Source organism: Vulpes lagopus, chromosome 18 (genome assembly GCF_018345385.1).
Source record: "Vulpes lagopus strain Blue_001 chromosome 18, ASM1834538v1, whole genome shotgun sequence".
Classification (NCBI taxonomy): domain Eukaryota; kingdom Metazoa; phylum Chordata; class Mammalia; order Carnivora; family Canidae; genus Vulpes; species Vulpes lagopus.
This window is the reverse complement of record NC_054841.1, coordinates 19,039,379-19,054,873: the sequence shown is the minus strand read 5'-3', so window position 1 is coordinate 19,054,873 and position 15,495 is coordinate 19,039,379. Positions and strand designations below refer to the sequence as shown.

Here is a 15,495-nt window from a genome sequence, read left to right as displayed (position 1 = left end):
TCTGAAGGACGCTGACAACTTTCCTGCCCTGCTTTTCCCAACACATCCAGCAGCCTTGAGGAACTCACCACCACCCCTCCGCCCCGCCCACCACCATGCCATGCTCCGCACAGCCGACGCCCGCTGCTCCTGAGACTGTTCCTGAGCAACCCACCCCCAGCCTCTGCCACCTTCCTGGTGGGGAGCCGGTGGCACAGACTGCAGTGACTAAGAAGTTGGTGAACCAACTCCCAGCTTCTTTGTTGAACTAGTCAGCAGGATTTGGACCCCCTGTGATGTCTTCACACTAAACCATTCATTCATTCATCCATTCATTCACTCAAAACACATGTGTTGAAGCTATGCCCAGTGCTAGGAATTCAATGATGAATAGACAAGAGTCACTGGTCTCCCCTGCAAGATCAAGAGCTAGGTAGCAAGGGAACCCACCAACATGGTCTGCTGTAGACAGGAAGCCTTCACAGAGGCAGTGACATTGGACTTGAGTCTAAAAGTCCAAAAAGAATATATGTGGAAGAGCAATCTAGGCAAAGCCAACAAGTGCAGAGCATCTGGTGCATAATGGGTGCTCTAGAAACGTCTGTCGGCTGAATGAATGAATGGCCACAGGAGGCATTCAAGTAGGGAAGTGACAGTGACTCTTGTCGATAAATCATACTTTCCACTGTTGCCAGGGACCCCTGAGACTCTGCCCAGGATGGATGCGCCATCTCCCATGGTTCTGCTGCCCCATGGACTCCCTGTGCCCTGTGCCCATCACACACCTACATATGGACACATATGCATCACATGGCTGAAGATGCACCTGCACACATGGGTACCCAGCACATTGAGACAGCCACAGGCACACAACTGTGTGGGGTCTGTGCCCACATGTCTAAGGATGATAATCATAGCAAACACTTCTATCACACGTTCCCATGGGCCAGGCAGCCAGGCACTGGTCTACGTTCTCTGCAGTTACTCAGTGAATCCAGCCCCCTAAGGTGAGAAGAGCCATGGTCCTCATGTTTAACTGATAGAGAAAGTAAGGCATGGAGATGTGAGTCATTTGTCCAGTTATACAGTTAGTAAGTGGCAGGGATGGGATTTGAACCAAGCTATCTGATCCCCAGGTCCCCACTCTTGTCATCAAAGCAAAGTGTTCCCAACACCTCCTCCACTCCAGCCTCCCTCCACCACTGTCCTTCCACACTCCGCTCATCCATGTTATAATCCAGCCACACTGAACCCATTAGGGTCCCCTACACTCATCGCTTTGGCATGTTCCCCCCCACCCATGATTTGCTATGCTATGTACCTCCCTACAACATCTCTTTTTATTATTTGTTTACCAAACATTTGTTAAGCACAGATCGTGGTCAGGCCTTAGAGCTAAGCATCTTACATGCGTTTTTGTTCAGTGCTCACTGCAACCTTTCTGTTATTAGCCCCATTTTACAGATGGCTAAAGTGAGGCACACAGTCGTTAGGTCATTTGCCCAAGGTCACAGAGCAGCAGAGCTTAAAATAGACCCAACCGATCTTGACTCATGAGCCTCGGCTATTAATCTCATCTTGAACTGCGTCCTGTCCTGCTCAGTTTGGCCTGCTGCATCTGAGAGGCCAGTCTTAGGGAGAGGAGGAAAAGATGGGAAGAAAGAGGAGGAAGAGGACCAACGTGAAAGCAAAGTGCAAGGCTATTGGCCATTACAAATCCTGAGTGTGGGCGAGGTGGGTGGAGCAACCTTGCAAACTTTTTACCCACGTTTTTATTGTGAACACATTGGAAATATTTGGAAATATGGAAACATTGAAAGAATCGTGCCATGAACGAACACTCATAAGCCCACCACCTAAATTCAGCAATCAGCATTTCACTCTACTTGCATTTTTTGCCTTTCTATCCGTCTTGCCAGACATCATTCCACTTAAAAAGGGAAGACACTTGGCAGACAAGCTGAGCAACTCAGGGAAAATCACTGCAAGTGATTTGGGGTTTTTACTGGGACCAAAGAGCCCATGCACAGTTGACATGTACACACGCAGGTATACATATATGCAGGAGCGTGTCCTTGTGTGCACACGTGCATGAGCATGTGGGCCCACATGCACACACACAAAGGAACAGGACACAAAGCATAAGGAAAGCTCTGGGATTTGGAAGAGGGTAGGGGGGCCACCTCAGTTGGTCAGTGAAGCCAGTTCCTTCCCATCCGCCATCCCCACAGGGGACAGCCAGGCCTTCGTGGCCCATCCAGGCCACCGGGAGCCGCCAGGGCTGAGGCTGGGGGTAGGGTGTTCCCCTAATTGGCTTGTTCACCCAGCAGAGGAAACAGCCGCTGGCTTCAGCCTCCAGATGACAGGAAACGCCATGGAGGGCTACTTGGGCAGTAATTACTACTTTGAGAAAGGAGGGAAAAAGCTGAGGGGGAAACGTTCCAACTCAAATAATCTGCTCATTGGGGGGATGGGAGGACATTTCAAGGAAAAGACATTTTGAAAAGCCTTCAATCAATCTGACAAGCAATTATCTGCTTAGCTGCTGGTACAAATCCCCCAGTGAGGGCTGGTGCCCCTCCCAGGAAAACAAGAGCCCCCGACTGGCACTCGGCCCCCACTCCCTACCCCCACCCCCAGCAGCCGAGTGGGTGAGTGGAGACAGATCCTGCCTGGGAAGCCTCAGGTCTGGGGGCAGCGAGTGGCTCTAGGGGTGTGTCCACCTATTTCCCTCCACCTTTCACACCCACGTGTAAACACACACACACACACACACACACACACACACATACACATTACCCAGTGTGATGACATGCCCTGCCCGGGTGTTGTGGAATAAGCCTATTTCAAACAATCTCTACTTCCCTAGGCAACCATAAGCATTCTCACATATCATTCATTCATTCATCAAACATTTTTGTCAAAAATAAAATTTCCTAGGACATCAGATGAGAAAACCAGAGACACCCATGGTCCTCAGAATACAGTTGGGGAAAAGAGTCACTGTCACCACTTTGTGGCTCCTGACCCAGTTTGGGGAAGCAGCACAGAGGACAGGAGAGAGCCTGGCTGTGACCGGACAAGAGAGCTGAGTCCAGACGGAAGTACGCAGAGCAGAGCTGCCCACTGCCTCCAGTCTAGAGCCCTGGGAAGTCAGGCTGCAGGGTGCAGAATGGGAGGGGGCCTCCTTTCTCTTCTCCCTGCCCCAGCCCCAGATCTCTTCCTCTGACTGCCCCCTCTCCCAGGCCCTGGCCCTCCCTCTTGCTCAGAGAATCCTGGCACTTGTCTCCTGTACTAGCCAGGCAGGACGGAGAGCAGGTGGGTTTGGTCACTGTCCTGCCAGAGAAGGGTCTTGTCCTTGCCCCGTAACCCTGAGCAGAGCCCAAGAATGAACCCTTGGCTGCATAGAGTGGGGATGTGACTGGTTAATCCCCCTTCCCCATGGCCCTTCAGCCTCCTCACTCTGCATCCCTCACCTCTTGAACTCCTGTCTCTCCAGCAGCATGCTGGGCAGGATGCAAAAGCCCATGTACATGGGGTCTCCATTAACCCCCATCCCTCACCCCCAGCCACCTCTGAGGTTCAGAGACTGTGGCTCACCAGCTGAGGAGACTGAGCTCAGACAGGTGACGTGACCTGCCCAGAGTCACACAGCTATTAGCAGAAGGTGTCAGAAGCTGAATCCGAGTGTTGCTAACCCCAACATCCAAGCCCTTAAGTACTTTGAAATATCAACAGCCTGGATGAGATTCACATTTAACAGAAAGCCAATGCTCAATAAATTTTAGCTATTCTCATATCTATTATTGTCCAGCTCAGAACCCAAAGGAGGTCACACTGGTGAAGCTGAGTGCCCTGGCAGGATACATGTGAAAATGGGGGCCCTGTGCTTTGTTCTTGGACAATCAGCTACAGATTGGGAACTAAGCTGCATGTCCAGCCAGTGGGCCTCAAGCAGCGTTTCGAATAGAACAACTAATTCCAGCTCAAATCTCCGTGGGCTAGGGTCCACTGGCCAGGTACTCAGGCCCTGCCAGTGCTGGGCAGAGGCTAACTCTGACCCCAGCAGGCCCCGCCTGATATTGCAGGCCCAGGATGGGACCCCTGCTTTTCCCTCCAGTGTGTCTGCTGGCTGGAAAGGGAGGGGGGCCCTCCCCACCCCTGCAGCACCCATCACACTCATGCTAGCTGTTCCCCACACTCTGGGACATATATGGGATACGTTATCTCCCAAGGCCATCGCCAGGGGAGGACCACATATGTAGATGGAGCAAAATGATCCTGCTCATCTGGCGTGGGAGGGAGGCAGCTATTTGATCTCCTAGGACATTGCATTTTCCCTTTGGTGTTTGGCAAGACGTATCCGATGTATTGGCAGGCACGCTGCTCACTGTGTCCCTGTGAGGACACACCCTTGTGTTTTATGACCAGAATCACTCAGGTGCGGGATCAGCCCCAAGTTAAACCCAACTCCCATCTCCCGTCCGTACTGCACAAAAGCAGAGACTCCCTGCTTGCAACAGAGCTGGGGAAGACATCCAACCATCCATCCATCCATCCTTCCATCCATCCAGTTCATCAGCATTTATTGACCCCTACCTGTGCCCAACCCTGTGCTAGACACCGGAGGTGCAGGGGTAAATAAGACACTGTTCCCTCCCTTCAGAATTCAAGGTCCAGACATGGAGACAGGGAAGATGATGCCATTTGGAGGTGCCGCCTAGCAGTGTGGAAGCTTCAGGGACAAGTGGACCTGGATTCAGATTCCAGCTCTGTCCCTATGTTTAGTGACCTTAGCAAGTTACTGACCTCAGCAAGCCCCAGCCTCCTCCCAAGAGGAGAGACTACTTGTAAAATGCTGAGCACTGTCTTGGCACATTGAGACGCTGCTGGCTTATTTGTTATTGCCTTCTGTGAAATGCCCATACCGACACTCAGCCCTGCTGCCTTTACAATGTTTCTACCAATCGGGATAACATGTGGGGGGAAGGTCTCATAAACGGCAGAGTGCTGGTCATTCACTTTTGCACAAATGTCCGTTGAGTGCCTGTGACGTGTCCTGGCAGGTGCTGGGGATGGGTGAAGGAGGCCCAGACCTGGACGTAGTTTCCGGCAGCCCTTAGGAAGGAAGGCCAACCTGTGACCAGGCGATCCTAGGTCTGGTGTGACAAGAACAGCAATAAAAGTTTCCACAAAGGAGGACAAAGGAGGGAGTCATTATCTACCTGGGAGGTCAAGCAGGCTTCCTGGAGGAAGGGGAGCTAGCATTGGTACTGCAAGGATGAGCGGGCATGAGTGTGAGCAAGGCACTTATTCCCTAGTTAGAGAGTGAGCAAGTCTGGGGCCACACAAGCGGGGTGGACGCATCGAGTGCACAGGCCCTCTGAGGACAGCAATCTGATAAGCTTTTGTTTGAACCAAGAGGAGGATAAGCTGTCCAAAAGGAGAGCCCACTAAAGGACAAGGAGGACATGAGCCGGGGAGGGCCAGACCCAGCTGGGAAGCAAAGGGGGCAGGCCATGTTGCCTGGGTTCCTGAATGCCCCTCAGTCCACGGTAAACCCGGGTCTGGCTGTTCAAGTCTCTCTGTCGGGCCCAGCCGGGATGCTCAGTTCTGGGCTGGGTTACAGGACTCGGTCTGGGATGGCCAATCTAAGCACCATAGGACCCTGCCCCACGTCCTCCCCCTTCGTGTCTGCTCGTGCACCCCATGCAAACTCCTCTCCCGGTGAGGTCCTGCCAAATCAGCCCTTTTCTGTAGAAAGCAAACCCCACCCACCTGCTCCAAATCCCACCCCCCTCCCTAGCCCCGCAAGCATCCTATCACCCCCCCACTTACTGTCACCAGGACCTAATGCGAGTCACAGGGGAAGCCCTTGGCTGACATCCACCCCAGGAAGCCACATTAGCAACTTCATTAATCAGGGTCAGGTTTGCGCTTCTATTGTCTGCTGTAACCATTTGTTTATTTCAACTTTGGCGACAGCCCCAGTTTATTACAACTCTTAGTGCCAGACACGGAAGACAATATACTCGCCTTTCACGGGCACATAGGAATGATAGTCTTGCATTTTGTAGCAAGAGACTCATCTTATTCGAACACACCAAAAATATCAGATAATGTTTAAAAGGGAATGCAAATCCATCAGTACATATAATACATACATGCATATCTCTCACCCACAAAGAAACAGGAATTAAAATAAAAAAGGAATCACAGTCTATCCTATGGCAAACAAAATTATAAACAGTAATACCTAATGCTGGTGAGGTTGCCCTGAAATTGCTAAACAGGCAAACTTCGCTGGAGGCAAAGTAAATTAGAACAGGCTTTATGGAAAGTAAATTGGAAAATATGTATCACAAACCACAAAAATGTTCCTACCCTGAGACCCACTGATTCCACTTCTGGGAATTTATCCTAAGGAAATGAGACCAATAAAGAGAAACACTCTGTGGAAAAAAGAAACCTGTTCATTAAAGCGTTATTTAGAAGAGGGAAAAATTGAAAGTAAAATTGAACACCAATTTCATGAAATAATAGGGATCCATTAATAGGATAATCCGTAAGGCTGGAGCGGCAGGCAAAGGTGCTTTTAGACTGTGAGTGAGAAAGCCACATTCACGTCTCCAGTTTATTATCAAGACCAGCAGTACATGCTCTGGGTTAACATAAAAGTCACTGCACTTGCAATGCTAGGCTGGTAGCCTGATGGGAAGGATTTTTTTTCCCCTCGTTCCCTAAATTTTCAGTTGGGTCGTATATTGGTTTTATAGTTTCTTTTAACCGGAGCTAACAAATAATCACGCTTCACAAAAGAACCACAAACAGGGCTTAATTAGACGGCATGGCTTTCACAAGACCCTCTGCCTGTCTGGGCCCCACTTCCGTCTTCCTTAAGATCATCTGCCCCATAAATATCATGTGGGAAATAGGCAGACCTGGGAAGGCTTTTAAAATCTTTGAATCAAGAGTTGTGAGAAAGAATGGATTTGTGGAAAACACTGGGGAGAGATCGTTGAATACTTAATACCCATCCAGAACCACCCTGCTGGGCGGATGGTATTATCCCCATTTTACAGCGGGGACGACTGAGGCTCCGATGATGCCGTGGAGACCTAACCAAGAACAACACGGGTGGTAAGGAGTAGAGCTGGGACTGACTCACACCCAGATCCCTCTGTTCCATTGTCTCTGTTTTTTATTGCCTTGTTTCTCCATCCATGTTGATGACTTTTCTCAAAGGAAACTGATTCTTTAAAAGAAGTTGGAAGTAGCAGCCTGAAGGGAACTCAAGGCGGCCCATTCAGTCGGCCAAGGGAGGACTTGGAAGTAGGACACAGGGGTTGGCTGGTTTTGCTTGAAAGAGGACCGGCACAGCCAGTGGCTGCAAAACCCACTGGGTCCAAGCATTCCAGAGGAAGGCAACCACGTTCCCAAGAATGTACATCGGCAACCACAGAGATAGGCCCCAGAGAAGAAAGAAGGGCTGGGGGGGCCCAATTGGCTCCCAGTGATGTCATGCCCCCACCCAGAATGCCTGTAAAAACGGCCTGCCCTGGAGTAACTTTACGGGGGCCTCAGTGTCTGCACCCTCTCTCCTGGGCAGCCAGGCCGGCGTGACGGCTCCTGTTGGCTGGCACCCCACCCGCCCCCCTCACGTCCCCAGCCTCCCTGCCCCGGGCCTCTTGCAGCCTGTAATTACCCACAGTACTGGCTTTATGGGCTCCTGGAGATGGGGGACCAGGCGGCAAGAGGAAGTTCCTTGAAAGGGACCCAGGAATCTTTTCAATGCCCCCACACACACACACATACACACACACCCGAGGGGGGTGCTAGGGGAGCAGTCCAGCCGGCCCCCCTGATGCCAGGCCTCCACACACCCTCCCCAGCTCCCAGGCCCTCTCTAACTGGCCCCGGCTGCACACACGCCCCCTGCCAACCAGCCCTCAGCGGGTCCCCAGGGACAACATACAGATTGCTCCCTGTGGCCTCCAAGTCTCTGTGTGGTCTGGGATCCGCCTCACCTCTCTCAGCTCCCCGGCCACCCCCCTTTCCTGTCACACCACCCACTGGCCCTGAACCTCCCCAGATGCCAGTGCCTCTGCCTGGAACACTTAACCCTCCCTTCTCTGCTTACCCTCCTTAGCTGGCTCCCTCCCACTCACCCTTGATGCCTCAGTTTACATTTCTCTTCCTTCGGGGCTCTTTTCTGGACCTCAGTCCCAGCCCAGCCAGGTGAGCTGCCCCTCTTCTGGGCTCACAGAGTCCCCCGTTCTGTCCCATGACCTAATCGGGGATGTGGGAGGCGAGACTGGGAATGAAGGCAGCCGCTGGGAAAGGGGAACTCACCCCTACAGGGGGCAGAGGGTTCCCTGGGGCAGTCCTGGCTGAGCTGCCTCCCCTGGGGGAGGGAGCCGGGTGTCCACCAGGTGACCTCCAGCCAGTCCCATTTTTCCTTGTTTGGGGCCCTCCCCCATCCCAGACCCTCCACCCACCCTGCCCTGCACTTGCCTCTTCCCTGATGCCCTGTTGGGGCTCAGCACAGAACCTGGCATGCAGGCACACTGGGCGGGTCAGAACCGCGTCCTGCTGAGGGTCCCACAGCCCGGCGGTGCTTCAGGGGTCCTATCGATAGAACAACTTGCCTTATTATCAGCATTGGCCAGAGATTCCAAGGGGCAGTCCTGCCCCTGTTGGGTCCTTAAGCAAGGACAATAGTGAGCAGAGCTAGGGGCCTGGGTTCAAATCCCAGCTCTGCCAACGACTACGTGGCCTTGGGCCAGTTGCTTAACCAACCCCTCTGTGCTTCACTTTCCTCAACCGTAATAATCCGCGAAGATCTGCATAATGATTAGCATTGAGACAAGGTTCAAATGATATAACGCATGTAAGATGCCTGGTCATCGTGAAAATAATTCCTGCCTCCTTAGTTTGTGAGGGGCTGCCTGGTCCAAACAGTGATTCCTACTGAGCAACCAAGAGAACCAGGATCCTGAACCCTGGAGGCCCCCTGCTGTGAGCACCTGCTCAATGCTAAGCAAGGCTAGAGGCAGCACACACACACCCAACCCTCAGCAGCACTGTCAGCTTCATGCAGTTTGAACACCCCCAGTGACAGGACACTCACTACTCCACAGGCAAACTGTGCTGGTTGTCAGACAGCTCTAAATGGCTAATATCTGGCCAAGTTCTGCCTCTCAGTGAGCATGGAGCTCTTTGGCCCACAAGAGTCCCCTGGAGACTTGAGGGAGTAATCTGCCTCATAGGCCTCTGTTTCCCATAGCGAGAAGAGTGCCCACCCCCATGGCTCTGAAGTCTTTCCCCCTCCCTCCCCTGGATGGATCCCAGTGGAATTCAGTGAGAATCACCCCTGGTGGCGGGAGATGTGGGGGGGAGCTTCTAATGTGCACAGAACACCATGTATCTCTGCCATGCTCAGGACACTTTGTTTCCATCCACATAGTCAGGAGTTTTATTCGCATTTTGGCAGCTCTGATGCCATGTGGCCCTGGACAAACCACCATGTGGCTTCTGTGAGTCTCAGTGTCTGTCTATAAAGTGGAGTAATACAGAGACGTGCCTCATAAAGCTGTTGGTCACATGCTTCATGAACAACACTGAGCACAGTACTGGAGGGGTGGTAGGGACATGAGAAGCCAGCTGAGAGCCCTAACTGTGCCTTATTCACAGGAGTTCTTATCAAACGGGCTTTTTCCTCTCTGGTCATTCTCAAAGACTTCAGGAGGCTCTTAGATGTAACTGAATCGGTGAGCAATATGTGAACTAAGACAGGACCAAAGGAGACCTCCGCCAAGACCCAGGGCCCACAGAGCACCATGCTGTGGAAGGTCCCACATACACACCCCATCCCTCCATCTCCCCCATCCCTGGGTATGGATGTCCCAAGGCCTGACAGCTCTGTTGTGTTCATCTCTGTATCTCCAGATCCTTGCGGAGCGATTGGCCCAAGAACATACGTTGAATTCACTCCTACTCATGGATGAGGGGAAGCTTGTATGGTATTATTCTCACTGTCATTTACGTACAAAAGCATCCACGAAACCAAAGAGCAGTTGCTGTTGACCGCAGACCATACACTAGAGCCCCCTCCATCAGCTCACTAAATTCTCACAGCAGCACCAGCCTGAAGAAGTGACAGTACTTACTTCTGGCTTTCAGCTGGGAAAATGGAAACTCAGGAAAGTTAAGTGACAACAGCAGGATTTGAACTCAGGCCTGTGCAGGTTCAAGCCCCTTTCCTCCTCTGCCTGACAGATTTCAAAGTGTTTCTCTGATGCAAAGTTGCGTGGGAGACATACCAGGTCATCTACCTCACCATCTGCTCATGGGCCCAACCCCCAAGTCTGCCATGGTATTGTGGTTTTCAAACATGGCCATAAGTTCTCTGACACTACTCTCAATGAAATGTAGAGTCTGTGCTACCTCCCCTTGAAACAGGGACCTGTGACCACTTTGGTCAATAGAATATTGCTGAAGTGACATCATCTGATTTCCTAGGTTGTGTCATATGCCATAAAACTTCCACTTTATTTAAATATTCTTATAGTCCTAAGCCACCCTTAAGAAATCAGACTCTCCTGCTCCATTTTGGAGCAGGAGTTCTCACTCCCTGCCAACATGTCAGACTCTACTTCTTTGGGGTGAGAGGCACCATAACCTGAGAGGTCCTTAAGAGTGTGAGAAGTCCTGGAAGGACATGAGGAAGACAGCATGTTGGTCAGATTGGAACTCAAGACAAAATGAGTTTGGGGGTGACTCCAGAAATGACTAAGGCTGGTACACAGCAGGTGCATAAGAAATATGTACAGAACCTAAACCTGAAATGTCCACATATTCTTCTCCACCCAACCCAAGAATTTGGTAGAAAAATTTGGTAGAACAAAGCTTGGAATCTTGTTCCTCCTACCAACCAGTCAGACCCTGGTACAGATCGAAAAACTGAGGCCTAGAGACAAGAAGGGATATGTACCAGATCTGGCTTATACTTGGGGTTGAGGCAAGAACCCATGTGTCCAGGCACTCCGTCTGCCCCTCCACCCCCGCAGAATGGGGCAGGAGTCCTGAGTGACCAGCTGGCCACATCCAGACTTGAAGCCAAACGCTGTTCACATGCACTGCTATTTGCTCAAGGGGGCGGGTGCATGGCCCTCTGGCCACATGTCAGGCATTGGTGTGTGAATGGCCACACACAGGCGCAGGAGTGGGGGTGGGATGGGCTGTCCCCGGGGATTCTGAGAAATTGGGTGAAAGTGTACCATATCTTGGGCCACAGCTGCCTCGGGTCAGAGATTGGGCACACCCTGCCCCAGGGCATCCCTGCCCTGGGATCTGGATTCCAGATCTGGGAATCCTGGACTTCTGACACTCTTTCTTGTCCCTAGCACCAGCCCACTCAGAGGTGGAAGATGGTCCTGAGGCTTGGAAGAGCCTGTGTGGTCAGGTCAGGCCAGGTCTGACTGCGTGTATGCACGGATGTGAGTCGGTGTGTGTCAGAGAGAGCCCCAGAGACAGGCATAAAGAGCAACACAATCATCCTCAGTTTATTGTCACCTCTTCTGTGCCCAGGGGAAGAGAGAGGGAATGGGAACCTCCCCTACCCCAAGAAGGAGCTCAGAGTCCAGTGAGGGAGCTGGGGCCTGGGCAAAATCTACAAGCCCCTGCCAGGCAGCAACAGCCAAGCTGTGACTTCTAATTGAATCTGCACAACAACCTGCTGAGGAAGGGGATAGTACCCATGTCATAGCTGAGGACGGGCTAATGGACGTGCCTATAGGAAGTTCTACAAGAAGCAGGCGCCAGACTGACTTTGCTCACCATTTAATTCCTAGCGATTGGTACACGAGAGGCAGATGCCCAGTAAATCTTTGTTGAGTGAGCGAGTGAGTGGGTGAATGAAGGGTCAAAGGCAAGCCTAGAATGCAGCTCTGCCTCCTGCAGAGACCCAGGAGCTCCTTGACATGTCCACATGCAAACTGCTCTAAGAGAAGGTGTTGCAAAGCAGCATGGGAGCACAGCTCCCAAGGGGTCAGGGATGACGACACCGAAAATAAGAACATTTGACTAATGTTCTGAAGCATAGATAGGAGTTTTCTAGGCTGACCATGCATTCCCCAGATATTTAATAGGCACCTATTGCATGCCTGGCACCCTTCTGGGAGTTTGGGATCCATCAATAAAGGATATAAGATTTCTGCCCTCCTGGGACTTACATCCAAGAGGAGCAGAGAGAGCGAGAACCATAGGCAGAAGGAACCACACAGGTGGAAGTGGGAGGCGTATCTTGGGGGTGCAGACTATGGGGTTCATTGGGTGGAGAGGTGTGAAGGGAGCCCTGAAAAGACAAGGCTCGAGCAATGAGCCGGGGTCCAGAAGGTTCTGGGGGCTTGAGAGCAGAAGGGAATGAGGGAAGAGTTTTTTCAACTCATTGACCTAGTGTCTTTGTGCCAATGGTTATTATTTTTTTCTTAGTTTATCTGTTTTTCCCCTAATTTAAGCCACAGATCCCAACCGTGGAAAACCTAGGGCTCCAGAAATTTTTAGTGTCATCCAAGAGAAAAGGAAATTATTTTTGCTCACTATTCAGCTTTTCATATTTTATATTGATTTCGATATTGAAAAATATTTATTTCCACATCTAAAGCTGGAATCTTTATGTCAGGTACCCAAACTCCAGCTTGGGTGGGTAGTTGCTTATAAAATATGTGACATGTTTTAATTTCTTTAAATCAATCAATCAATCATTCATGATGTCTTTGGCAGCAATAAGATAGAAAACAGGCTTTTATTTTATTAGGAAGCTGAGCTTGTCAACATTTCAAATGGGAGGTTGCCTGACCTCCATTTCTGCAGATTGTTGGAGAAAAGTGAACAGACAACTCCAGGGCTGAATTTGTATGTGGCTCTGTGGAGAAGGGTGGGCAGAGGGTCTTGGGTCCAAGTGGGACCCAGGGGGCACAAGGGGTGGTGGGAGGGGAGAGCAGGAGTGGGGAGAGGGCAGGACTAAGCTTGGGGCAGCTCCTCTGCAGTGAGCAGAAATCCAGGAGAAGATAGCTGACCTCCACTGGGTCCAGATCTGGGCTGCCTGGCCAGACCAGGAAGACCATTCCAAGGATCCAGTAGCAAACAGGGAGTTGGGAGTGATGGAAGGAAAAGAGACTTAGGCAAGAACCATAAGGGTCTCTGTAATCCAAGAATGGGGAGTGGGATGATGGGGGTACAGATGTGAATGGGGTAGGGACCAGGGCCTGCAGAGGCTGAGGAACATGCAGCAGCCAAATAATTAGGGACCAGGCCAGAGCCTAATCCATAGCAGGTACTCAGTAAAAATCTATTAAAAGAATGGTTCTGAAGGGTACCTGGGTGGCTCAGCAGTTGAAACACTGCCTTTAGCTCAGGTCATAATCCCAGGGTGTTGGGATGGAGTCCCACATCAGGCTCCCCGTCGGAAGCTTGCTTCTCCCTCCGCCTATGTCTCTGCCTCTCTCTGTGTCTCTCATGACTAAGTAAATAAAATACTTAAAAATAAAAAAACAAAGAATGGTTTTGAATACCAGGCTAATGGCTTTTTTTTTTTTTGATAGCTTTGATAAGTTGGATGCTTTTATGTGCTCAGAGGTAACCTAGCTAAAGGCCCCTCATCCATTCATTATGTCACTTTACAAAAGAGGAAACTGAGGCTCAGTGAAGCTAAGTGGCTTAGCTGGGGTCCCAAAGCTGGCAAGTGCTAGAATCAGGGCTTAAACCCAGTGCAGTGTGAATCCAGAGAACCTAACTCTTTGTCCCCTAGGACTTTGTCCTATAGGAGGAGGAAGTGCCAAGACGAGGCTACATCATGACTTTCATGTGACCTAAGAACTTTTGCTTTAATGGACTCCCACTTCCATAACAATATATTAGAACTGTGTTGGTATGAAGAAAAATGTAATCCAGGCTGAATTATATTCATCTTTTTTTCATCTGAATTTAAAGAAATGCAGGCTCCCTGCATGGAGCCTGCTTCTCCCTCTGCCTGTGCCTCTGCCTCTCTTTCTCTCTGTCTCTCATGAATAAAGAAATAATTTTTTAAATCTTAAAAAAAAAAAATAGTCCCCTGAATTTAAAGAAATAAAAATATATCCACGGGACTCCCAAAAGCATCACGGGGGCCCCAGGCACACACTAGCTGCTGTGCCTGAGGGATGGGGCATAAATCCTGGGCAAAGATGCCTCAGGCATGTGATCTCTATACCTAAGAAAGCAGTTGGTCCCCTTGCAAACTAAGCAAAGACACTTCCTAGGGTGTAGACCTGGAAGCCAAGCAGAAGGTCAGGAGAATAGTCTCACAGCACGTGCCAGAGCCTGCAGGACATCTTCCAGACCTTGAAACATTCTCACCTCCAGGTGGACTGTCAAGAGGGAAAAGCTCAATCATGCAGGGGACTTGGACCAGGCGGATTTTGTGCACAGAGAGAAACAACAGGAAAATCCAGGCTGCCCCAGGCCCCAGCCCCGCCCTTCCCCCAGCAGGCAGGTGGAGAGATGCTGAGCTGCCCTCTGCCCTCGCCCTCGCCTGGCTTCCTGGATCTGTCTCCCTGGGAGGAGCTGGGGCCCCATGGTGACCTTTGGCATCTCTGATCTGTCTTCCCTCCCCAGCCCCACCCCCATCGCTCTGGAGCTCCTGGGCAGGAACAGTCCGCACCCTGAGGAGGGGGTTCCAGGGCCTGCCCCGCCCACTCTCACCACCACCCCCAGCCTCCTTCGGCCTCTACATGTCTCTTCTGGAAACTGAAACCATCCTTCCTGGAGCTCCCTGACAATCCCCCAGCCCAGCCGTCCTCAGCTTTCTGAAAAAAAATGTGAATAATTTTCTATTTAATTTGTGCCAGGCTCTGTGCTAAACACTATATTTATTTAATGCCCTGAACAACTCCACGAAGTAGGTGGTATCATTGCCACATGATGGAGTCCAACGGGTCTGGGGACTTGCTCAGGGTCACACAGCAGTAAGTTGCCTGGTCAGGGTTCAAACCTGCCAAGCTGGCTCTGGAGCCCTGAGTTCTCCAAGCACCAGGCCCTGGCTGCTGTCCCAGGTAGATTCCTCTATGTCTCCTTATTCCCCAGTCCCGAGCCTGACTCTCATGGCTGTCTGACCCTGGCTGTCCACATCCTGTAAGGGCTCCCACTGCTGCCCCCTGCCTCGCCATGACTCGGGCTCTCTCCCACCGGTCAGAGCCATCGTTCAGAGCCATCGGTGATCTTTCTAACCCCCCTGTCATTTCTCAACCTGGAGCAGATAGAGGAGGTTCTCTAGCAATTGAACACAGCATTGTGACAGACTGGCCTGATTCTGACCGCCACCTTGGCCCTTGGGTCCCATCGTGTGACCTTGGACAAGGTGACCCTGTGTCACCTTACCTTTTCTGAGCATTGATGTCCTTAACAGTAAACTTGGAGCCACAAGCCCTACCTCATACCCTTGTCATGAGAATTCACTGAGAAAGAAGACATAGAGTG

General features: G+C 51.1%; 1 long non-coding RNA gene across 2 annotated transcripts in view; it reads right to left on the bottom strand.

Moving 5' to 3' along the window:
• Positions 1–15,495, bottom strand: part of LOC121477714 — a 111,285-nt gene that overhangs the window by 78,826 nt on the left and 16,964 nt on the right. Inside the window, exon 1 of one of the 2 annotated variants that reach the window (XR_005984343.1) lies at positions 7,955–8,000. The exons of the other annotated variant lie outside the window; for it this stretch is intronic. This is a non-coding gene — a long non-coding RNA (uncharacterized LOC121477714). Of the gene's footprint in view, positions 1–7,954; positions 8,001–15,495 lie in introns of those variants that run through there. 2 annotated transcript variants of the gene reach the window in all.